Consider the following 26263-nt stretch of genomic DNA (forward strand, 5'->3'; position numbering starts at 1 on the left):
ATGATCATGTAATAAAGACACAAAGATAGATAAACATAAAGCATAATTTTCGAAAAACAGGAAAATAAAGAACAAGGAAGTTAAAGAACGGGTCCACCTTAGTGATGGCGGCTTGTTCTTCCTCTTGAAGATCTTATGGAGTGCTTGAGCTCCTCAATGTCTCTTCCTTGCCTTTGTTGCTCCTCTCTCATGGTTCTTTGATCTTCTCTAATTTCATGGAGGAGGATGGAATGCTCTTGGTGCTCCACCCTTAGTTGTCCCATGTTGAAACTTAATTCTCCTAGGGAGGTATTGATTTGCTCCCAATAGTTTTGTGGAGGAAGATGCATCCCTTGAGGCATCTCAGAGATTTCATGATGAGGAATTTCCTCATGCTCTTGATGAGGTTCTCTTGTTTTCTCCATCCTTTTCTTAGTGATGGGCTTGTCCTCATCAATGAGAATGTCTCCCTCTTATGTCAATTCTAACCGAATTGCAAAGGTGACAAATGAGATGAGGAAGGCTAACCTTGCCAAAGGAGAGGACTTGTCCGCCACCTTGTAGAGTTCTTGGGATATAACCTCATGAATTTCTACTTCCTCTCTAATCATGATGCTATGAATCATGATAGCCCGGTCTATAGTAGCTTCGGACCAGTTGCTAGTGGGAATAATTGAGCGTTGAATGAACTCCAACCATCCCCTAGTCACGGGCTTGAGGTCATGCCTTCTTAGTTGAACTGGCTTGTTGAATGGGGTTGGTGAGAATTTCCCAACCTCTTCTTCGGATCTCATGTCTGATCTCCGGATACTCACCCTTTTTGAGTTTGAAAGGGACCTCGGGTATCACTTTCTTCTTGGCCACAACTTCATAGAAGTGGTCTTGATGCACCCTTGAGAGGAATCTCTCCATCTCCCATGACTCGGAGGTGGAAGCTTTTGCCTTCCCTTTCCTCTTTCTAGAGGTTTCTCCGGCCTTTGGTGCCATAAATGGTTATAGAAAAACAAAAAGCTTTAGCTTTTACCACACCAAACTTAGAAGGTTGCTCGTCCTCGAGAAAAAAAAGAAAGAAGAGAGTAGAAGAAGAAGAAATAGAGGAGATGGAGTGGGCTTTGTGTTTCGGCCAAGGGAGAGAAGTGGTGTTTAGGTTGTGTGAAAATGAAGGAGTGAAGATGGGTTTATATAGGAGTGAGAAGGGTGTGTATGGTTCGGCTATTATGGGTGGGTTTGGGAGGGAAAGTGGTTTGAATTTGGATGGTGAGGTAGGTGGGGTTTTATGAAGGATGGATGTGAGTGGTGAAGAGAATGGTGGGATTTGATAGGTGAGGGGTTTTTGGGGAAGAGGTATTGAGGTGATTGGTGAATGGGTGAAGAAGAGAGAGAGTGGTGGGGTAGGTGGGGATCCTGTGAGGTCCACAGATCCTGAGGTGTCAAGGATATCTCATCCCTGTACCAAGTGGCGTGCAAAACGCCCCTTTCTGCCAATCCTGGCGTTAAACGCCAGGCTGCTGCCCATTCCTGGCGTTAAACGCCATCTTCTTGCCCATTCCTGGCGTTAAACACCAGTCTGGTGCCCTTTTCTGGCGTTAAACACCCAGAATGGTGCCAGACTGGGCGTTTAACACCCATTCTGCTACCTTTATTGGCGTTTAAATGCCAGTAACTGTCTCCTCCAGGGTGTTCAATTTTTCATTCTGTTTTTCACTGTTTTTGCTTTTTCAATTGTTTTTGTGACTTCACATGATCATCAACCTACAGAAAATATAAAATAACAATAGAAAATAGAAAATTATCATAGAATAGTAACGATTGTGTTGCCTCCCAACAAGCGCTTCGTTAATGTCAATAGCTTGACAGTGGGCTCTCATGGAGCCTCACAGATGTTCAGAGCAATGTTGGAACCTTCCAACACCAAACTTAGAGTTTGAATGTGGGGGTTCAACACCAAACTTAGAGTTTGACTGTGGGGGCTCTATTTGACTCTGTATTGAGAGAAGCTCTTCATGCTTCCTCTCCATGGTTACAGAGGAATATCCTTGGGCTTTAAACACAAGGGAGTCTTCATTCACTTGAATGATCAATTCTCCTCTGTCAACATCAATCACAACCTTTGTTGTGGCTAGGAAGGGTCTGCCAAGGATGATGGATTCATCTATACACTTCCCAGTTTCTAGGATTATGAAATCAGCAGGGATGTAATGGTCTTCAACCTTTACCAAGACATCCTCTACAAGTCCATAAGCCTGTTTCTTTGAATTGTCTGCCATCTCTAGTGAGATTCTTGCAGCTTGTACCTCAATGATCCCTAGCTTCTCCATTACAGAGAGAGGCATAAGGTTTATGCTTGACCCTAGGTCACACAGAGCCTTCTCAAAGGTCATGGTGCCTATGGTACAAGGGATTGAGAACTTTCCAGGGTCCTGTCTCTTTTGAGGTAATCTCTGCCTAGTCAAGTCATCCAGTTCTTTGATGAGTAATGAAGGTTCATTCTCCCAAGTCTCATTACCAAATAACTTGGCATTTAGCTTTATGATTGCTCCAAGGTACTTAGCAACTTGCTCTTCAGTGACATCTTCATCCTCTTCAGAGGAAGAATACTCATCAGAGCTCATGAATGGCAAAAGTAAATTTAATGGAATCTCTATGGTCTCAGTGTGAGCCTCAGATTCCCATGGTTCTTCTTTAGGGAACTCCTTGGAGGTCAGTGGATGTCCATTGAGGTCTTTCTCAGTGGAGATCACTGCCTCTTCCTCCTCTCCAGGTTTGGCCATGGGAGACGTGTTTATGGCCTTGCACTCTCTCTTTGGATTCTCTTCTGTATTGCTTGGGAGAGTGCTAGGAGAGAGTTTAGTAATTTTCTTACTCAGCTGACCCAATTGTGCCTCCAAATTTCTAATGGAGGACCTTGTTTCAGTCATGAAACTTTGAGTGGTTTTGATTAGATTAGAGACAATGGTTGCTAAGTCAGAGTGTCTCTGCTTAGAATTCTCTGTTTGTTGCTGAAAAGATGATGGAAAAGGCTTGCCATTGCTAAACCTGTTTCTTCCACCATTGTTGTTGTTGAAACCTTGTTGAGGCCTCTGTTGATCCTTCCATGAGAGATTTGGATGATTTCTCCATGAAGGATTATAGGTGTTTCCATAGGGTTCTCCCACGTAATTCACCTCTTCCATTGCTGGGTTCTCAGGATCATAAGCTTCTTCTTCAGAGGAAGCTTCCTTAGTACTGCCTATTGCTGCTTGCATTTCAAACAGACTCTGAGAAATCATATTGACTTGTTGGGTCAATATTTTATTCTGAGCCAATATGGCATTCAGAGTATCAATCTCAAGAACTCCTTTCTTCTGAGCTATCCCATTATTTACAGGATTCCTTTCAGAAGTGTACATGAATTGGTTATTTACAACCATTTCAATGAGTTCTTGAGCTTCTGCAGGCGTCTTCTTCAGATGAAGAGATCCTCCAGTAGAGCTATCCAATGACATCTTGGATAGTTTAGACAGACCATCATAGAAGATTCCTATGATGCTCCATTCTGAAAGCATGTCAGAAGGGCACCTTTTGATCAATTGCTTGTATCTCTCCCAAGCTTCATAGAGGGACTCACCATCCTTCTGTCTAAAGGTTTGGACTTCCACTCTAAGCTTACTCAATTTTTGAGGTGGAAAGAACTTTGCCAAGAAGGCATTGACTAGCTTTTCACAAGAGTTCATGCTTTCCTTAGGTTGTGAATTCAACCATGTTCTAGCTCTGTCTCTTACAGCAAAAGGAAAGAGCATAAGTCTGTAGACTTCAGGGTCAACCCCATTGGTCTTGACAGTGTCACAGATTTGCAAGAACTCAGCTAAGAACGGATGAGGATCTTCCAATGGAAGTCCATGAAACTTGCAATTCTGTTGCATTAGAGAAACTAATTGAGGCTTAAGCTCAAAGTTGTTTGCTCCAATGGCAGGGATAGAGATGCTTCTCCCATAGAAATCAGGAGTAGGTGCAGTAAAGTCACCAAGCACCTTCCTTGCATTGTCGGCATTGTTGTTGTTTTCGGCTGCCATGGTTTCTTCTTCTTTGAAGAGCTCTGTTAGGCCCTCTAGAGAGAGTTGTGTTTTGGTTTCTCTTAGCTTTCTCTTCAAGGTCCTTTCAGGTTCAGGATCAGCTTCAACAAGAATGCTTTTATCTTTGCTCCTACTCATATGAAAGAGAAGAGAACAAGAAAGTATGGAATCCTCTATGTCACAGTATAGAGATTCCTTGAAGTGTCAGAAGAAAAGAAGAATAGAAGGAGGAGGTGGAGAAGAGGGAATTCGAACTTATCAAGAGGGACAGAGTTCGAATTGCACCTTGATGAGGAGTCTTAGTCCCTTAAATAGAAGGATGTGAGAAGAGGGGAAGAAATTTTTGAAATTAAAGTAAGAGATTTTGAAAATTTGGTAATTGGTTTTTGAAAACTAAGATTGAGAAAGAAATTAAGTGATTTTTGAAAAAGATTTTGAAATCAGAAATTAAAAAGATATGATTGAAAATTAATTTTGAAAAAGGGTGTGATTGAAAAAATATGATTGAGAAGATATGATTGAAAATCAAATTAAAAAGAGAAAGTTTTAAAACTAAAGTTGATTACTTGACTAACAAGAATTTAAAAGATATGATTCTAAAATTTAAAATTTGATCCTTTCTTAATAGGCAAGTAACAACTTGAAAATTTTTGAAGTAAATCTTGAATTGAAGCAAGTATTTTTGAAAATATTAAAAATAAATATAAAATGGAAAGAAATTGATTTTGAAAGAGATATGATTGAAAAGATATGATTTGAAAAAGATTTGATTTTGAAAAATTATGAAAACTTGAAAAAAATATGAATTAAAAACAAATTCTTCCCTCTAGTGTCATCCTGGCGTTAAACGCCCTGAATGGTGCCCATTCTGGCGTTTAACGCCCAAATCTTTACCTTTTTGGGCGTTAAACACCCAGCCAGGTACCCTAGCTCGCGTTTAAATGCCAGTTTTCCTTCTTCACTGGGCGTTTTGAACGCCCAGCTTTTTCTGTTTGATTCCTCTGCTGAATGTTCTGAATCTTCAATTCTCTGTATTATTGACTTGAAAAGATGATAAACCCATATTTCATGAGTTCTTTTGTGCTTAATTTGAGTGATTTATACAATCCTTCACCTACTTATTCACATTAATTGCATGGTTTTACTTTCCCTTCCTTATTATGTGATGTAAATGAAAAACATGTTTCCTAAGCTTTAAAATTAATTATTTTAATTACCTTTATTTCCATTCGATGCCGTGATTAGTGTCTTGAGTAGTTTCAAATTTTCTAAGGCAGAATGACTTAAAGGATGGAAAAGGAAACATACAAAAATGGAAGGAGAAAGCAAAATGGAGCTTTGAAGGAAACTCGTATTCACGCGATCGCATGGATGACGCGATCACGTGCCAAGCACGAATCAGCAGCGATGCGGCCGCATGACTGACGCGACCGCGCGCCTTAAGCAGAACATATATGACGCGGTCGCATGACTGACACGATCGCGTGGCAAGGAAAAGCTCCAAATGACGCGACCGCATGACCCACGCGGACGCGTGACAGAGGCCACGCATCAGAATTTACAGAATACGCCCCCAGTGAATTCTGAAGCCCTTTTTGGCCCAGATCCAAGTACAGACAGCATAAACCAGAGGTTATAAAGTGTGGGAATGCACCCATTCAAAGAGAGCTCGCATATTTTACTTTTCAATGATTTAGATTTAGTTGAGAGGGAGATCTTCTCTCTCTCTCTTTTAGGATTTAGGATTTCTTCTTGTTTTAAGAGTAACTCTGGATCCCAGGTTTAATGTTCTTTTATTTTAGTTTTATTTATTCCAACATTTGAATTGATTATTATAATTTGATTTATGAATTATTCCATGTCACAGATTGTTCTTTGAATTAATGATATTTGAGGTATTTTCAGTTTATAGTTGTTCTCTTTGATTTAAGTTATCATTGCTTCCCATCTAAGGACGTCTTTATTATTTCAGCAATTTTATTTTTTTTCCCTTTTTGGTCCTGGTTAAGAATTCAGTAACTCAACAGTTATTAAACTCAACGTAATTGATAATCGTTATCTTGCTTATTGAGCTGAACTTAAATAATCCCAACCTTTTCTTAGGAAATAATTAGGATTCAAAGGTCAATTTAATTAGTCCCCTGACTTTCCTTTGCCCTAGTAAAGGTTGACCAAGTGGAGTTTAGATTCAACTTTCATTATAGTTGAGAGAGATAACTACGTTGGACCTCCGACTTCTCTTACCTTGCCAAAAGTTTGCTTTACAGTATTTATTTATTTTAATTGCCATTTACTTTACTTGTCATTTAAATTACTTGCTTCTCATCTTCTAAACCCCGATTACAACCTTTATAACCAATAATAAGAACATACTTCCTCGCAGTTCCTTGAGAAGACGACCCGAGGTTTGAATACTCGGTTAACAATTTTTAAGGGGTTTGTTACTTGTGACACCCAAAACGTTTGTATGAAAGGACTTTTGAAGGTTTAGAAACTATACTTGCAACGAGGATTTATCCGTAAATTTCTAGACCACGCAAAAGTCCTCTCGTCAAAAGACATAGTTTTAAAAAATATTTTTGAATTTTTTGATGATGGGAATCAATAAAAATGCAACTAAGATCAAATAAACAATGCATGTAAGACACCAAACTTAAAAGTTTGTATACTAAGGACTATAACAATGTAAAAATGCATATGAGAAACAACAAAACACACAAAACAAGAGAATTTAAAGATCAGAGCAAGGAAATCATCAAGAACAACTTTGAAGATCAATGAAGAACATAATGCATAAATTTTCAAAAATTAGAAGGATAAAGACATACAATTGACACCAAAATTAAAATTAGACAATAGACTTAAACAAGAAACATAAAATATTTTTGGTTTTATGATTTTAAAATTTTTTTTTGTATTTTTTTTTCGAAAATTATATAGAAAAGAAAATAAAGAGAATCAAAACTTTTAATCAGAATTCCAGGAATCATGCAATGTTAGTCTAAAGCTTCAGTCTAAAAAGGATTAGACATGTTTGGCCAAGCTTCAGCAAGACATTAAATTCAATAGCTAAATTGATGAGAATCAATCAGCTTTTGTGATGGTGGGAACATCATCTTGAAACTCTAGAATTCATTCTTAAAAAATCTTAAAAGTACCTAATCTAAGCAACAAGATGAACCGTCAGTTGTCCAAGCTCGAACAATCCCCAGCAACGGCGCCAAAAACTTGGTGCACGAAATTGTGATCATCAACAATGGCGCCAAAGACTTGGAGCTCTCAAACGTGAATTACACTTTGTCACAATTCCGCACAACTAACCAGCAAGTGCACTGGGTCGTCCAAGTAATACCTTACGTGAGTAAGGGTCGATCCCACAGAGATTGTCGGCTTGAAGCAAGCTATGGTCATTTTGTAAATCTCAGTCAGGCGGATTCAAATGGTTATGGAGTTTAAGGTGATGAAAATAAACATAAAATAAAGATAAAGATACTTATGTAATTCACTAGTGGATTTCAGATAAGCGTATGAAGATGCTTTGTTCCCCTTGAACCTCTGCTTTCCTATTGTCTTCTTCCAATCATTCATATTCCTTTCCATGGCAAGCTTTATGTTGGGCATCACCATTTTAAATGGTTACATCCCGTCCTCTCAGTGAAAATGGTCCTGATGCTCTGTCACAACATCGGCTAATCAGCTGTCGGTTCTCGATCATGTCGAAATAGGATACATTGATCCTTTTACGTCTGTCACACGCCCAACAATCGCGAGTTTGAAGCTCGTCACAGTCATCCCTTCCCAGATCCTACTCAGAATACCACAGACAAGGTTTAGACGTTCCGGATCTCAGGAATGGCCGCCAATAATTCTAGCCTATACCATCAAGGTTCCAATCTTAGATTAGAAACCCAAGAGATACACATTCAAGCTTGTTCATGTAGAACGGAAGTGGTTGTCAATCACGCGTTCATAAGTGAGAATGGTGATGAGCGTCACATAATCATCACATTCATCATGTTCTTGGGTGCGAATGAATATCTTGGAGAAGAAATAGACTTGAGTTGGATAGAGAAAACAGTAGTAATTGCATTAATTCATGAAGAACAGCAGAGCTCCACACCTTAATCTATGGTGTGTAGAAACTCCACCGTTGAAAATACATAATAACAAGGTCTAGGCATGGCCGAATGGCCAGCCTCGAAACGTGTCTAAGATAGCATAAGACTTATCAAAGATGAAAATACAATAGCTAAAGGTCCTATTTATAGAGAACTAGTAGCCTAGGGTTTACAGAAATCAGTAATTAATGCCGAAATCCTCTTCCGGACCCACTTGGTATGTGCTTGGGCTGAGCATTGGAGCATCCATGTGTAGAGACTTTTCTTGGAGTTAAACTCCAGCTTTTGTGCCAGTTTGGGCGTTTAACTCCAGCTTTTGTGCCAGTTTTGGAGTTAAACGCCAGAATTTTTGAGCTGACTTGGAACGGCAGTTTGGGACATCAAATCTTGAGCAAAGTATGGACTATTATATATTGCTGGAAAGCTCAGGATGTCTACTTTACAACGCTATAGAGAGTGCACCAATTGGGCTTCTGTAGCTCCATAAAATCCAATTTGAGTGCAGGGAGGTCAGAATCCAACAGCATTTGCAGTCCTTTTTCAGCCTCTGAATCAGATTTTTGCTCAGGTCCCTCAATTCCATCCAGAAAATACCTGAAATCACAGAAAAATACACAAACTCATAGTAAAGTCCAGAGATATGATTTTTAAATAAAAACTAATAAAAATATAATAAAAACTAATTAAAATATACTAAAAACATACTAAAAACAATGCCAAAAAGCGTATAAATTATCCGCTCATCAAATATCTTAGAACAAGAATAAGCGTGAATTGAATAGAAAAACAATAGTACTTTGCATTGATTCATGAGGAACAGCAGAGCTCCACACCTTAATCTATGAGGTGTAGAGACTCCACCGTTGAAAATATATAAGAACAAGGTCCAGGCATGGCCGAATGGCCAGCCTCCCAAAATATGAATTGAAGCTCTCTAAAAGATAATCTAAAGATATCTAGAAATCTCAAGATTAAAATACAATAGTAAGAGGTCCTATTTATAATGAACTAGTAGCCTAGGGTTTACAGAAATAAGTAAATGATACAGAAATCCATTTCCGGGCCCACTTGCTGTGTGCTTGGGCTGAGCATTGAAGCTTTCATATGTAGAGACTCTTTTTGGAGTTAAACGCCAGCTCTGGTGCCATTTTGGGCGTTTAACTCCAGCTTTTATGCCAGTTCTGGCATTTAATGCCAGAATAGGGTAGAAAGTTGGCATTTAAACGCCAGTTTACGTTATCAAAACTCCGGTAAAGTATAGACTATTATATATTGATGGAAAGCTCAGAATGTCTACTTTCCAACGCAATTGAGAGCATGCCAATTGAGCTTCTATAGCTCTAGAAAATCCACTTCGAGTGCAGAGAGGTCAGAATCCAACAACATCTGCAGTCCTTTTTCAGCCTCTGAATCAAATTTTTGCTCAGGTCCCTCAATTTCAGCCAGAAAATACCTAAAATCACAGAAAAATATACAAACTCATAGTAAAGTCCAGAGATATGATTTTTAAATAAAAACTAATAAAAATATAATAAAAACTAATTAAAATATACTAAAAACATACTAAAAACAATGCCAAAAAGCGTATAAATTATCCGCTCATCAAATATCTTAGAACAAGAATAAGCGTGAATTGAATAGAAAAACAATAGTACTTTGCATTGATTCATGAGGAACAGCAGAGCTCCACACCTTAATCTATGAGGTGTAGAGACTCCACCGTTGAAAATATATAAGAACAAGGTCCAGGCATGGCCGAATGGCCAGCCTCCCAAAATATGAATTGAAGCTCTCTAAAAGATGATCTAAATATATCTAGAAATCTCAAGATTAACATACAATAGTAAGAGGTCCTATTTATAATGAACTAGTAGCCTAGGGTTTACAGAAATCAGTAAATGATACAGAAATCCATTTCCGGGCCCACTTGGTGTGTGCTTGGGCTGAGCATTGAAGCTTTCATATGTAGAGACTTTTTTTGGAGTTAAACGCCAGCTCTGGTACCATTTTGGGTGTTTAACTCCAGCTTTTATGCCAGTTCTGGCATTTAATGCCAGAATAGGGTAGAAAGTTGGCATTTAAACGCCAGTTTACGTTATCAAAACTCGGGCAAAGTATAGACTATTATATATTGATGGAAAGCTCAGGATGTCTACTTTCCAACGCAATTCAGAGCATGCCAATTGGGCTTCTGTAGCTCTAGAAAATCCACTTCGAGTTTAGAGAGGTCAGAATCCAACAGCATCTGCAGTCCTTTTTCAGCCTCTGAATCAAATTTTTGCTCAGGTCCCTCAATTTTAGCTAGAAAATACCTGAAATCACAGAAAAACACACAAACTCATAGTAAAGTCCAGAAATGTAATTTTTATTTAAAAACTAATAAAAATATAATAAAATGTAACTAAAACATACTAAAAACTACCTAAAAATAATGCCAAAAAGTGTATAAATTATCCGCTCATCAAATATCTTAGAACAAGAATAAGCATGAATTGAATAGAAAAACAATAGTACTTTGCATTGATTCATGAGGAACAGCAGAGCTCCACACCTTAATCTATGAGGTGTAGAGACTCCACCGTTGAAAATATATAAGAACAAGGTCCAGGCACGGCCGAATGGCCAGCCTCCCAAAATATGAATTGATTCTCTCTAAAAGATGATCTAAAGATATCTAGAAATCTCAAGATGAAAATACAATAGTAAGAGGTCCTATTTATAATGAACTAGTAGCCTAGGGTTTACAGAAATAAGTAAATGATATAGAAATCCATTTCCGAGCCCACTTGGTGTGTGCTTGGGCTGAGCATTGAAGCTTTCATATGTAGAGACTTTTTTTGGAGTTAAACGCCAGCTCTGGTGCCATTTTGGGCGTTTAACTCCAGCTTTAATGCCAGTTCTGGTGTTTAACGCCAGAATAGGGTAGAAAGTTGGTGTTTAAACGCCAGTTTACGTTATCAAAACAGGGGCAAAGTGTAGACTATTATATATTGATGGAAAGCTCAGGATGTCTACTTTCCTACGCAATTGAGAGCATGCCAATTGGGCTTCTGTAGCTCTAGAAAATCCACTTTGAGTGCAGGGAGGTCAGAATCCAACAGCATCTGCAGTCCTTTTTCAGCCTCTGAATCAAATTTTTGCTTAGGTCCCTCAATTTCAGCCAGAAAATACCTAAAATCATAGAAAAATACACAAACTCATAGTAAAGTCCAGTGATATGATTTTTAAATAAAAACTAATAAAAATATAATAAAAACTAATTAAAATATACTAAAAACATACTAAAAACAATGCCAAAAAGCGTATAAATAATCCGCTCATCAAATATCTTAGAACAAGAACAAGCGTGAAATGAATAGAAAAATAATAGTACTTTGCATTGATTCATGAGGAACAGCAGAGCTCCACACCTTAATCTATGAGGTGTAGAGACTCCACCGTTGAAAATATATAAGAACAAGGTCCAAGCATGGCCGAATGGCCAGCCTTCCAAAATATGAATTGAAGCTCTCTAAAAGATGATCTAAAGATATCTAGAAATCTCAAGATGAAAATACAATAGTAAGAGGTCCTATTTATAATGAACTAGTAGCCTAGGGTTTACAGAAATAAGTAAATGATATAGAAATCCATTTCCGAGCCCACTTGGTGTGTGCTTGGGCTGAGCATTGAAGCTTTCATATGTAGAGACTTTTTTTGGAGTTAAACGCCAGCTCTGGTGCCATTTTGGGCGTTTAACTCCAGCTTTTATGCCAGTTTTGGCATTTAATGACAGAATAGGGTAGAAAGTTGGCATTTAAACGCCAATTTACGTTATCAAAACTCGGGCAAAGTATAGACTATTATATATTGATGGAAAGCTCAAGATGTCTACTTTCCAACGCAATTCAGAGCATGCCAATTGGGCTTCTGTAGCTCTAGAAAATCCACTTCGAGTGTAGAGAGGTCAGAATCCAACAGCATCTGCAGTCCTTTTTCAACCTCTGAATCAAATTTTCGCTCAGGTCCCTCAATTTCAGCTAGAAAATACTTGAAATCACAGAAAAACACACAAACTCATAGTAAAGTCCAGAAATATAATTTTTATTTAAAAACTAATAAAAATATAATAAAAAGTAACTAAAACATACTAAAAACTACCTAAAAATAATGCCAAAAAGCGTATAAATAATCCGCTCATCAAATATCTTAGAACAAGAATAAGCGTGAAATGAATAGAAAAATAATAGTACTTTGCATTGATTCATGAGGAACAGCAGAGCTCCACACCTTAATCTATGAGGTGTAGAGACTCCACCGTTGAAAATATATAAGAACAAGGTCCAGGCATGGCCGAATGGCCAGCCTCCCAAAATATGAATTGAAGCTCTCTAAAAGATGATCTAAAGATATCTAGAAATCTCAAGATGAAAATACAATAGTAAGAAGTCCTATTTATAATGAACTAGTAGCCTAGGGTTTACAGAAATAAGTAAATGATACAGAAATCCATTTCCGGGCCCACTTGGTGTGTGCTTGGGCTGAGCATTGAAGCTTTCATATGTAGAGACTTTTTTTGGAGTTAAACGCCAGCTCTGGTGCCATTTTGCGCGTTTAACTTCAGCTTTTACGCCAGTTCTGGCATTTAACGCCAGAATAGGGTAGAAAGTTGGCATTTAAACGCAAGTTTACGTTATCAAAACTCGGGCAAAGTATAGACTATTATATATTGATGGAAAGCTCAGGATGTCTACTTTCCAACGCAATTGAGAGCGTGCCAATTGGGCTTTTGTAGCGCTAGAAAATCCACTTCGAGTGCAGCGAGGTCAGAATCCAACAGCATCTGCAGTCCTTTTTCAGCCTCTGAATCAAATTTTTGCTCATGTCCCTCAATTTCAGCCAGAAAATACCTAAAATCACAGAAAAACACACAAAATCATAGTAAAGTCCAGAAATGTAATTTTTATTTAAAAACTAATAAAAATATAATAAAAAGTAACTAAAACATACTAAAAACTACCTAAAAATAACGCCAAAAAGCGTATAAATTATCTGCTCATCAAATATCTCAGAACAAGAATAAGCGTGAATTGAATAGAAAAACAATAGTACTTTGCATTGATTCATGAGGAACAGCAGAGCTCCGCACCTTAATCTATGAGGTGTAGAGACTCCACCGTTGAAAATATATAAGAACAAGGTCCAGGCATGGCCGAATGGCCAGCCTCCCAAAATATGAATTGAAGCTCTCTAAAAGATGATCTAAAGATATCTAGAAATCTCAAGATGAAAATACAATAGTAAGAGGTCCTATTTATAATGAACTAGCAGCCTAGGGTTTACAGAAATAAGTAAATGATACAGAAATCCATTTTCGGGCCCACTTGGTGTGTGCTTGGGCTGAGCATTGAAGCTTTCATATGTAGAGACTTTTTTTGGAGTTAAATGCCAGCTCTGGTGCCATTTTGGGCGTTTAACTCCAGCTTTTATGCCAGTTCTGGCATTTAACGCCAGAATAGGGTAGAAAGTTGGCATTTAAACGCCAGTTTACGTTATCAAAACTCGGGCAAAGTATAGACTATTATATATTGATGGAAAGCTCAGGATGTCTACTTTCCAACGCAATTGAGTGCGTGCCAATTGGGTCTTTGTAGCTCTAGAAAATCTACTTCGAGTGCAGGGAGGTCAGAATCCAACAGCATCTGCAGTCCTTTTTTAGCCTCTGAATCAAATTTTTGCTCAGGTCCCTCAATTTCAGCCAGAAAATACCTGAAATCACACAAAAACACAAAAACTCATAGTAAAGTCCAGAAATGTAATTTTTATTTAAAAACTAATAAAAATATAATAAAAAGTAGCTAAAACATACTAAAAACTACCTAAAAATAATGCCAAAAAGCGTATAAATTATCCGCTCATCACCCTCCTTCGACAGCGACATCCCAGAGGAAAAATAACAAAATAATCTATCAAAATTCATCACCTTACCTTTTTCAACCTATCAGAAATATCAAACATCAAAGTATGCAAAGGGGTGATCATCAAGGGCACAACCTTTTTCAAGGTCAAACGGTTCAGCATTTCAAAGAGGAAATCATCAAAGGCGTAAACCAAGAAGATGCAATCAGAAATAATACCAACATTCTAGCAGGAAACACGAAAAGCCATACACATCAATTAAACCTTCAGAGCAGACATTTGATCAGATACACGATAAAGGAAGAAAAGATTCAAGCTTTTCAACAAAGAATTCAAGCAAAGATCAAAACTTTCTCATAGGCAAAGCATGAAAAGAAAAATCACGAAAAGTAAAAAGATGGAACTAACCTGTAGAAGGAGGAGACAAAAAATCGCTCGAAGAACGAAGCAATGGCAAGCCAACACCAACAAATCACTTCCAAAAGCAGGAAGATAGAAGGCACGGAGACGTGAAAGCTTGGGAGCCAGCAAAAATAGAGAAGTCACAAAAGGAAGAAAGTTGCAGTGAAGCAAGAAGAGGAGAAACAAAGAAGAGAGATTCTTTGAAAATTTGAAATGAAGTAAGGAGTGGGAAGCAAAGGAAACGGTGAAGGAGGGAGTTAAGGGGCATTAAAAACCCTCGCGCGTTCCCAAGGCAAGGAACGCACGTTTTCAAAATTAAAGGAATAAAAGAAAAAACGTTCCACATTCAGACGGAAGCTCTACAAAAAGAAATGATCGAGCTCGGCTTCTCCATAGAAGGATTGAAGTCCTAAAACTAAGGACTCGACCTCAAAAGGAAGACCACACTCGAGCAGGGGCACTGTTCACACCCTGGGTCGAGCTGTCCGACCCGAGCTGATTGACGACAAGTCGACCGACCTCTTCACATCAGGATTACCCGACCTCTTCTTAAAGAGCTCGGCCAAACCATCAGGAAAGCCCAAAAAGGGCCCAAACAGAGGAACACGACCTAAATCCAAAGGCATCCCAAGCCTAGAGAGATAAGGGCGGTTCCCTTGAAGATAAGATGACTTCACTCAAAGATAAGATAAGATAACTATCTTATCTCCAGAAAGGTCACTCCACACCATTATAAATACACTGGAGCACCCAGGTATAACTCATACTCTGATTCTACAAAAAACCTGCTTAATACCCTTGCTAACTTAAGCATCGGAGTCCCTTACAGGTACCACCACCCTCCAATGACAGAGGATCAGTAACATTGCCAGTCCCACAAGTTGGACACGACAACTTCGGCCACCACCAACAAGTCGGATACGTCATCTCCGACCAACACGGAAGATCTCGTCCGAGATCAACCTACAGTTTCAGGTAACCCTCGAAACACCTCCTAAACTTCTCACAGTATTTCGGGTCTGCTACAGTAACACATCCTAACACTACTGAATCTAACCAGTCAGCCATACCAGGAGGGACCTTTGTAGACATTTCAATAATATTCCTACGAGAAGACATAGAAACTATACCTACAGCAAGAAAATGAAAGAGGTGTCACTACCAAGCAACTCGGCCAGAAATAAGGAGATGAAAAAACAGCTAGCAAACAAGCAACTTAACAAGCAAAGGGCACCCCAAGGTTCACAAAAAAGAAAATCAAAATTCTAGCCCTTTCAGCAAAAAAGAAAAGTGCGAAAAAGTCAAAATAAAAAAGCTTCGACCTTTTTCAAAACAAACAGAAAAGAAAGAAAATATCAAAACTTTAAAATGGATAACAAAAGCATGTAGCAGAAACAAAACACCAAGCAACCAGGAAAAAAATGCGAAGGGCGCAGAGCAGAGTACCAACCTGCAACAAGAGGAAGCAGTAGCAACGAACGCACAGTCACGGACGGACCACACCAAAGTGCCTGGAAGCCTTAGGGAAAGAAAAAAGCTTGGGGCAAATCAAAAAGAAAGAGGGATTTTTCTCTCAGGAAGTAGGAAAAAGCAGATAGAAACAAGAAACTGAGAGAAAGTAAAAACCCCTTTGATTTCAAATAAAATGCGAAGAGGGAAACGAAATGGCAAAAGGAATACAAGCCCAATCAATAGGCTTGAAAAGTGTTTTCATGAACCCAAGGAACTAATGCCCTCGAGAACCGCACAACATTTAAAGAGCAAAGCAAAAACGCTTCACGTTTCGAAAGCGTTAAAGACACAAAACTCGCACGAAGAGGAGCAGACCAGGTGCAACCAAACAGATGCTTGAACACGACTTCTCCAAAGAGGAAGAACCTCAGAGGCACAACCTTACAGAAAGGTTGAAGCTCAAGCAGGGGCATTGTTCATGCCCTGGACCGAGCTATAAGGTCTGGGTTGGACGAAGACAAAGGGATCGGCCTCTTTAAAGGTTGGCCCATTAAAACGACCTCTTCACAAAGATTTTGGAAGATCGTTAAAGAGGCCCAAGGAGGCCCAAAGTAAAAGAACCACCGCCCACTAGAAGGCGGCTGGCCAAAGATAATAATCTCACCCACAAAAGATAAGATAAGATAACAAACTTATCTCAAAGGAAGATCATCAAACACTACTATAAATATACCTGAGCAACCAAGTATAACTCATACTCCAATTCTACAAAAAACCTGCCTAAAGCCCGTACTGACTTAACCATCGGAGTCTCTTACAGGTACCACCACCCATACCAGTGACCAAGGACCAAGTAGCACCTCCTGCTCCAAGGACCAAGCCCTGCTCATTTAATTAATACTGATCTTCATAGATGTTTTTGGAAGTCATTGTATATTCTCTTCTTTTTATCCTATTTGATTTTCAGTTGCTTGGAGACAAGCAACAATTTAAGTTTGGTGTTGTGATGAGCGGATAATTTATATGCTTTTTGGCACTATTTTTAGTATGTTTTTAGTATATTTTAGTTAGTTTTTATTATATTTTTATTAGTTTTTATTTAAAATTCACTTTTCTGGACTTTACTATGAGTTTGTGTGTTTTTCTATGATTTCAGGTATTTTCTGGCTGAAATTGAGGGACCTAAGCAAAAATCTGATTCAGAGGCTGAAAAAGGACTGCAGATGCTGTTGGATTCTGACCTCTCTTCACTCGAAGTGGATTTTCTGGAGCTACGGAAGCTCAATTGGTGCACTCTCAATTGCGTTGGAAAGTAGACATCCTGGGCTTTCCAGCAATATATAATAATCCATACTTTTCCCAATATTTGATGGCCCAAACCGGCGTTCCAAGTCAGCTTAAGAATTCTGGCGTTTAACGCCAGAACTGGCATGAAAGCTGGAGTTAAACGCCCAAACTGGCACAAAAGCTGGCGTTTAATTCCAAGAAAAGTCTCTACACATGAAAGCTTCAATACTCAGCCCAAGCACACACCAAGTGGGCCCCGGAAGTGGATTTTTACACTAAACACCCTAGCTTACTCATTTTCTATAACCCTAGGTCACTAGTTTACTATAAAAACTACTTTTAGTGATTCATCTTGTACCTCATGATATTCTACACGTTTCATATTGTATATTCTACCGCATGAGTCTCTAAACCCCATTGTTGGGCGTGAGGAGCTCTTTTGTTCTTCATGAATTAATGCAATTACTACTGTTTTCCATTCCATCACGCTTGCTTCTATTCTAAGATATTCATTCGCACTTCAACCTGATGAATGTGATGATCCGTGACAATCATCATCATTCTCACCTATGAACGCGTGCCTGACAACCACCTCCGTTCTACATGCAATCAAGCTTGAATGTCTATCTCTTGGGTTTCTAATCTAAGATTAGAACCTTCGTGGTATAGGCTAGAATTATTGGCGGCCATTCCTGAGATCCGGAAAGTCTAAACCTTGTCTGTGGTATTCCGAGTAGGATCTGGGAAGGGATGACTGTGACGAGCTTCAAACTCGCGAGTGTTGGGCGTGTGACAGACGCAAAAGGATCAATGGATCCTATTCCAACATGATCGAGAACCGACAGATGATTAGCCGTGCGGTGATAGCGCATTTGGAACATTTTCACTGAGAGGACAGGAAGTAGCCATTGACAATGGTGATGCCCAACATAAAGCTTGCCATGGAAGGAGCCTTGCGTGCATGAAGAAGAAGACAGTAGGAAATCAGAGATTCAGAAGACAAAGCATCTCCAAAACCTCAACATGTTCTTCATTGCTGCATAACAAGTATTTATTTCATGTTCTTTTACTTTTTACAATTAAATCTGAGAATTATTGATATCCTGACTAAGAGTTACAAGATAACCATAGCTTTCTTCAAGCCGACAATCTCCGTGGGATCGACCCTTACTCACGTAAGGTATTACTTGGACTACCCAGTGCATTTGCTGGTTAGTTGTGTGGAATTGCAAAAGTGTGATTGTGATTTCGTGCACCAAGTTTTTGGCGCCGTTGCTGAGGATTGTTCGAGTTTGGACAACTAACGGTTTATCTTGTTGCTTAGATTAGGAATATTTTATTTCTGTTGGTTTAGAGTCTTTTATTTGAGTTTAGTTTCATATTTTAAGTTTGGTGTCAATTGCATGCTTTTACTTTCTTTTAATTTTTCGAATTTGCATACTCTTAGTTGTTTCTTGATCTTTAAAAATTCTAAGTTTGGTGTCTTCTTTGTGTTTTCCTTTAATTTTTCAAAAATTTGTGTTTGATTTTCTAAAAATTTTAAGTTTTGTGCGTTTTTTTGCTTTTATTTACTTAAAAATTTTTCAAAAATTTGTTCTTGGTGTTCATCTTGATCTTCAAAGTGTTCTTGGTGTTCATCTTGACATTCAAAGTTTTCTTGTTTGTTCTCTTTGTTTTGATCTAAAATTTCTAAGTTTAGTGTCATTTTGTTGTTTTTCTCTTTCCTCATTAAAATTCAAAAATAAAAAAAAATATCTTTTCCTTATTTTACTCATAAATTTCGAAATTTTGCATTAAATTAGTCAAAGATTTTCAAAATCATATCTTTTTTTAGTCAAGTCAAAATTCTAATTTCAAAAATTGATCTTTTCAAATCTTTTTCAAAAATCAAATCTTTTTAATTTCTTCAATCATATCTTTTTTTTAAATTGCAATCATATCTTCTCAATCATATCTTTTTCAAAATAATTTTCAATTATATCTTTTTTTAATAAATTGCAATCATATCTTCTCAATCATATCTTTTTCAAAATAATTTTCAATCATATCCTTTTGATTGCTAATTCCAAAATCTTTTTAATTAATTAATTAATTTAGTTTGCAATTTGCTTTTATTCCATTTTCTTCTAATTTTCAAAAATCATATCCAGAATTTTTCAAATCTTTTAATTAATTAGCCATTTTAGCATTCGGATTATTTATTTATCTTTTTTTTTTTTACTTTTTTTCTTAATTTTCGAAAACTTTTATTTTATTCTTCATTTATTTTGTTTTATTTTATTCGGTTACTTTTAATTAAATAAAAAAAATTTTAAATATAATTTCATTACAATTCATATCAATTCCCTTTTCTCCATCATGGACATAAGTGGAAGTGAACAGTCCAGAAGGACTCTGGGGTCATATGCTAACCCCATTACAGCTGCATATGGGAGTAGCATCTGTATACCTCCCATTAAAGCAAGAAGTTTTGAGCTAAATCCTCAGCTCATTATCATAGTGCAGCAAAATTACCAGTATTCCGGTCTTTCACAGGAAGAACCTACTGAGTTTCTGGCACAGTTCTTACAAATTGCTGACACAGTACGTAATAAAGAATTGGATCAGGATGTCTACAGATTATTACTGTTTCCATTTGCTGTAAAAGATCAAGCTAAGAGGTGGTTAAATAACCAACCCACAGCAAGCATAAAAACATGGAGACAGTTATCAGACAAATTCCTGAATCAATTTTACCCTCTAAAAAGGATGACACAGCTAAGGCTGGACATCCAAGGCTTTAGACAAGAGGATAATGAATCTCTTTATAATGCCTGGGAGAGGTATAGAAGGATGCTAAGGAAATGCCCTTCTGAAATATTTTCAGAGTGGGTACAGTTAGACATCTTCTACTATGGGCTTACAGAAAAAGCTCAGATGTCTCTAGACCACTCAGCTGGTGGATCTATACACATGAGGAAGACAATTGAAGAGGCTCAAGAACAAATTGTTGAACTTAATCAGTAATTACTCCTTGTGACAAAACAATTAGCAGAATTTAAAGAGATACTCCAGGACACTAAAAATGCTAACAAGAATATGGAAGCACAATTGAATCAGACAAGACAGCAGCTATCTAAACAGATAACAAAAGAATGTCAAGCTGTCCAATTAAGGAGCAGGAAGACATTGAATAAATCAGCTCAAAGTAGCAGAAAGCCAAGAAAGGAACAACTGACAGACGATGACCAAACCACTGCCCAAAATCCCTCGAGGACAACAAGAGCCCAGAGAGGAATAATTCTGGCATTCAAACGCCAGAAAAGGGTGAAATACTAGCGTTAAACGCCCAGTGGATGCCCAATCCTGGCGTTCAAATGCCAATGAGGGATCAGACACCTGCAAGTGCTGATAGTAACCCCTCTAAGAAGGCTTCTCCAATCACCTCTGTAGGGACTAAACCTGCAGCAACTAAGGTTGAAGAATATAAAGCCAAGATGCCTTATCCTCAGAAACTCCGCCAAGCAGAGTAGGATAAACAATTTGCCCACTTTGCATATTATCTCAGGACTCTTGAGATAAAGATCCCATTTGTAGAGGCACTTGAACAAATACCCTCTTATGCTAAGTTCATGAAAGAGATCTTAAGTCATAAGAAGGATTGGAGAGTGATGAGCGGATAATTTATACGCTTTTTGACATTGTTTTTAGTATATTTTTAGTAGGATCTAGTTACTTTTAGGGATGTTTTCATTAGTTTTTATGTTAAATTCACATTTCTGGACTTTACTATGAGTTTGTGTATTTTTCTATGATTTCAGGTATTTTCTGACTGAAATTGAGGGACTTGAGCAAAAATCAGATTCAGAGGTTGAAGAAGGACTGCTGATGCTGTTGGATTCTGACCTCCCTGCACTCAAAATGGATTTTCTGGAGCTACAGAACTCGAAATGGCACGCTTTCAATTGCGTAAAAAAGTATACATCCAGTGCTTTCCAGAAATGTATAATAGTCCATACTTTGGCCAAGAATAGACGATGCAAACTGGCGTTCAACGCCAGCTTTCTGCCCAAATCTGGCGTCCAGCGCCAGAAAAGGAGCCAAAACCAGAGTTGAACGCCCAAACTGGCACAAAAGCTGGCGTTCAACTCCAAGGAGGACCTCTACACGTGCAACACTCAAAGCTCAGCCCAAGCACACACCAAGTGGGCCCTGGAAGTGGATTTATGCATCAATTACTTATTTCTGTAAACCCTAGTAGCTAGTTTATTATAAATAGGACATTTCACTATTGTATCTGGGATCCTGAGTTTTATCTTCGGATCATAGTAGTCTTGGTTACTCCGGTTCCCCCTCTGGGGCCGAGACCAATGAACTCCATTATCACTTATGTATTTTTAACGGTAGAGTTTCTACACTCCATAGATTAAGGTGTGGAGCTCTGCTGTTCCTCAAAGATTAATGCAAAGTATTACTGTTTTCTATTCAATTCATCTTATTTCGCTTCTAAGATATTCATTTGCTCTTCAACCTGAATGTGATGAACGTGACAATCATCATCATTCCCTATGAACGCGTGCCTGACAACCACTTCCGTTCTACCTTCGACTGAATGAGTATCTCTTAGATCTCTTAATCGGAATCTTCGTGGTGTAAGCTAGAATGATGGCGGCATTCAAGAGAATCCGGAAGGTCTAAACCTTGTCTGTGGTATTCCGAGTAGGATTCAATGAATGAATGACTGTGACGAGCTCCAAACTCGCGATTGCTGGGCGTAGTGACAGACGCAAAAGGATAGTAAATCCTATTCCAGCATGATCGAGAACCGACAGATGAATAGCCGTGCCGTGACAAGGTGCGTTGACCATTTTCACTGAGAGGATAAGATGAAGCCATTGACAAGGGTGATGCCTCCAGACGATTAGCCGTGCCGTGACAGGGCATTTGGATCATTTTCCCGAGAGAAGACCGAAAGTAGCCATTGACAATGGTGATGTATCACATAAAGCCAGCCATGGAAAGGAATAAGACTGATTGGATGAAGACAGCAGGAAAGCAGAGGTTCAGAGGAACGAAAAGCATCTCTATTCGCTTATCTGAAATTCTCACCAATGAATTACATAAGTATTTCTATCCTTTATTATTTATCTTTTAATTATCTAATCCAATCACATTTAACCCTACCTGACTGAGATTTTCAAGGTGACCATAGCTTGCTTCATACCAACAATCTCCGTGGGATTCGACCCTTACTCACGTAAGGTATTACTTGGACGACCCAGTGCACTTGCTGGTTAGTTGTGCGAAGTTGTGAACCATGGTATTGGCATCATGTTTTTGGCGCCATTACCAGGGAAAGAAAGAGCAACGAATTTTACATAATCAAAGTGTAATCACAATTTCTGCGCACCAAGTTTTTGGCGCCGTTGCTGGGGATTGTTTGAGTTTGGACAACTGACGGTTCATCTTGTTGCTCAGATTGGGTAACTTTCTTTTCGTTTTCTTTTCAAAAAGTTTTCAAAAATTTTTCAAAAATCTTTCAAAAATTTCTTTTGTTTTCGAAAAAAAAATAATAAAAATAATGTTTTCAAAAATAAATTATTCTATGGCTTCAAAACTTTCAAGAATGAATTCTAGAGTTTCATGGTAACATGTTGAATCCTATCTGGCTGAAAAGCCATACCCAAACTCCTTTGGGATTGGTCTTCAACTAATCACCTCAATGGATGTAAATCCATTCTAAAGCTTGACTGGCTATTAAGCCATGTCTAACCCTCAGATTGGAGCTTTAGACTAAAGAGTACAAGATTCCTGGAATTCATATGAAAAATTTTGAATCCTTATTTTTTCTTTTTCAAAATGATTTTCGAAAATTTTAAAATAAAAATACAAAAAAAAATCATAAAATCATAAAAATCAAAAATATTTTGTGTTTCTTGTTTGAGTCTTGAGTCATGTTATAAGTTTGGTGTCAATTGCATATTCATCTTGCATTTTTCGAAAATTCATGCATTCATAGTGTTCTTCATGATCTTCAAGTTGTTCTTGGTAAGTCTTCTTGTTTGATCTTGATAATTTTTTGTTTTGTGTTGTATGGTGTTTGTCATATGCATTCTTGAATTCTTAGTGCCGAAGCATTAAAGAATTCTAAGTTTGGTGTCTTGCATGTTTTCCTTGCATTAAAATTTTTTTCAAAAATATGTTCTTGGTGTTCATCATGATCTTCATAGTGTTCTTGGTGTTCATCTTGACATTCATAGCATTCTTGCATGCATCACATATTTTGATCTAAAATTCTCATGCATTGCATCATTTTTCTTGTTTTTCTCTCTCTTCATTAAAAATTCAAAAATAAAAAAAATATCTTTCCCTTTCTCTCTCATCAAATTCGAAAATTAGATTTGACTTTTTCAAAATTTTTTAAAAATCTAGTTGTTTTTATGAGTCAAATCAAATTTTCAATTTGAAAATCTCACCTTTTTCAAAATCTTTTTCAAAAATCAAATCTTTTTCAAATTTCTTAGTTATTTTCGAAAATTCCAAAAATATTTTTCAAAAATCTTTTTCTTATTTTTACATCATATTTTCGAAAATAACAATAACAATTAATGTTTTGATTCAAAAATTTCAAGTTTGTTACTTGCTTGTTAAGAAAGATTCAAACTTTAAGTTCTAGAATCATATCTTGTGATTTCTTGTGAATCAAGTCATTAATTGAGATTTTAAAAATCAAATCCTTTTCAAAAACTAATTTCAATCATGTCTTTTCAAAAATATCTTCTTATCCTATCCTTTTCAAAAATATGATTTCAAAATATCTTTTCTAACTTCCTAACTTCTTATCTTTTCAAAATTTGTTTCAACTAACTAACTAACTTTTTGGTTGTTTCTTATCTTTTTCAAAACTACCTAACTAACTCTCTCTCTCTAATTTTCGAAAATATCTCCCTCTTTTTTAAAAATTCTTTTTAATTAACTAATTATTTTAATCTTTGATTTTAAAAATTTTTGAAAATTACTAACATTTTTCAAAAAACTATTTTCGAAAATTACTAACTCTTTTTCAAAAATATAATTTTCGAAAATTCACCTTCTTCCTCATTTCCTTCTATTTATTTATCTACTAACATCTCCTCATCTCACATCTCTGCTATCCTTACCCTTGTGTTTGGATTCTTCATTCTTCTTCACCCCTATTCCTTTTCTTCTTCTTCTACTACAATAAGGAACCTCTTTACTGTGACATAGAGGATTCCTCTTCTTTTCTTTTTCTCTTCTCTTTCTTATGAGAAGGGACAGAGAAAAAGGCATTCTTGTTAAAGCTGACCCAGAACCTGAAAGGACTCTGAAGAGAAAATTAAGAGAAGCTAAATTACAACTATCCAGCAAGCACTTGTCAGGAATTTTCGAACAAGAAGAGGAGATGGCAGCTGAAAATAATAATAATGCAAGGAGGATGCTTGGTGACTTTACTGCACCAAATTCCAATTTACATGGAAGAAGCATCTCCATTCCTACCATTGGAGCAAACAGTTTTGAGCTGAAACCTCAATTAGTTTCTCTGATGCAGCGGAACTGCAAGTTTCATGGACTTCCATCTGAAGATCCTTTTCAGTTCTTAACTGAATTCTTGCAGATCTGTGATACTGTTAAGACTAATGGAGTAGATCCTGAAGTCTACAGGCTCATGCTTTTCCCATTTGCTGTAAGAGACAGAGCTAGAATATGGTTGGACTCTCAACCTAAAGATAGCCTGAACTCTTGGGATAAGCTGGTCACGGCTTTCTTAGCCAAGTTCTTTCCTCCTCAAAAGCTGAGCAAGCTTAGAGTGGATGTTCAAACCTTCAAACAAAAAGATGGTGAATCCCTCTATGAAGCTTGGGAAAGATATAAACAGCTGACCAAAAAGTGTCCTTCTGACATGCTTTCAGAATGGACCATCCTGGATATATTCTATGATGGTTTATCTGAGCTATCAAAGATGTCACTAGACACTTCTGCAGGTGGATCCATTCACCTAAAGAAAATGCCTGCAGAAGCTCAAGAACTCATTGACATGGTTGCTAATAACCAGTTCATGTACACTTCTGAGAGGAATCCTGTGAGTAATGGGACGCCTATGAAGAAGGGAGTTCTTGAGATTAATACTCTGAATGCCATATTGGCTCAGAATAAAATATTGACTCAGCAAGTCAATATGATCTCTCAGAGTCTGAATCGAATGCAAGCTGCATCCAACAGTACTCAAGAGGCTTCCTATGAAGAAGAAGCTTATGATCCTGAGAACCCTGCAATAGCAGAGGTGAATTTCTTAGGTGAACCTTACGGAAACACCTATAACTTATCATGGAGAAATCATCCAAATTTCTCATGGAAGGATCAAAAGCCTCAACAAGGCTTTAATAATGGTGGAAGAAACAGGTTTAACAATAATAAACCTTTTCCATCATCCACTCAGCAATAGACAGAGAACTCTGAACAAAATACTTCTAATTTAGCAAACTTAGTCTCTGATCTATCTAAGGCCACTGTAAGTTTCATGAATGAAACAAGGTCTTCCATTAGAAATCTGAAAGCACAAGTGGGCCAGCTGAGTAAAAGGATCACTGAAATCCCTCCTAGTACTCTCCCAAGCAATACAGAAGAGAATCCAAAAGGAGAGTGCAAGGCCATTGACATAAGCACCATGGCTGAACCTGTAAGGGAAGAAGAGGACGTGAATCCCAAAAAGGAAGACCTCCTGGGACGTTCAGTGGTCAATAAGGAGCTTCCATCTGAGGAACCAAAGGACTCTGAGGCTCATCTAGAGACCATAGGGATTCCATTAAACCTCCTTATGCCCTTCATAAGCTCTGATGAGTATTCCTCTTCTGAAGAGAATGAGGATGTTACTGAAGAGCAAACTGCCAAGTTTCTTGGTGCAATCATGAAGCTGAATGCCAAATTATTTGGTATTGAGACTTGGGAAGATGAACCTCCCTTGTTCACCAATGAACTAAGTGATCTGGATCAACTGACATTGCCTCAGAAGAAACAGGATCCTGGAAAGTTCATAATACCTTGTACCATAGGCACCATGATCTTTAAGGCTCTGTG

At 37.7% G+C, this 26263-nt stretch overlaps 2 non-coding genes across 2 annotated transcripts; one reads left to right on the plus strand and one right to left on the minus strand.

Moving 5' to 3' along the window:
* Window positions 1–3518: 3518 nt before the first annotated feature.
* On the plus strand, window positions 3519–3626 carry LOC148547687 (small nucleolar RNA R71). Its single transcript, XR_015898711.1, has one exon. It is a non-coding gene; the product is annotated as a small nucleolar RNA R71 (small nucleolar RNA).
* Window positions 3627–24986: 21360 nt separating this feature from the next.
* LOC148547688 (small nucleolar RNA R71) lies at window positions 24987–25094 on the minus strand. Its single transcript, XR_015898295.1, has one exon. It is a non-coding gene; the product is annotated as a small nucleolar RNA R71 (small nucleolar RNA).
* Window positions 25095–26263: the final 1169 nt, after the last annotated feature.

The sequence above is a fragment of the Arachis ipaensis genome, chromosome B8, assembly GCF_059453495.1.
Source record: "Arachis ipaensis isolate K30076 ecotype BB chromosome B8, ASM5945349v1, whole genome shotgun sequence".
Lineage (NCBI taxonomy): Eukaryota > Viridiplantae > Streptophyta > Magnoliopsida > Fabales > Fabaceae > Arachis > Arachis ipaensis.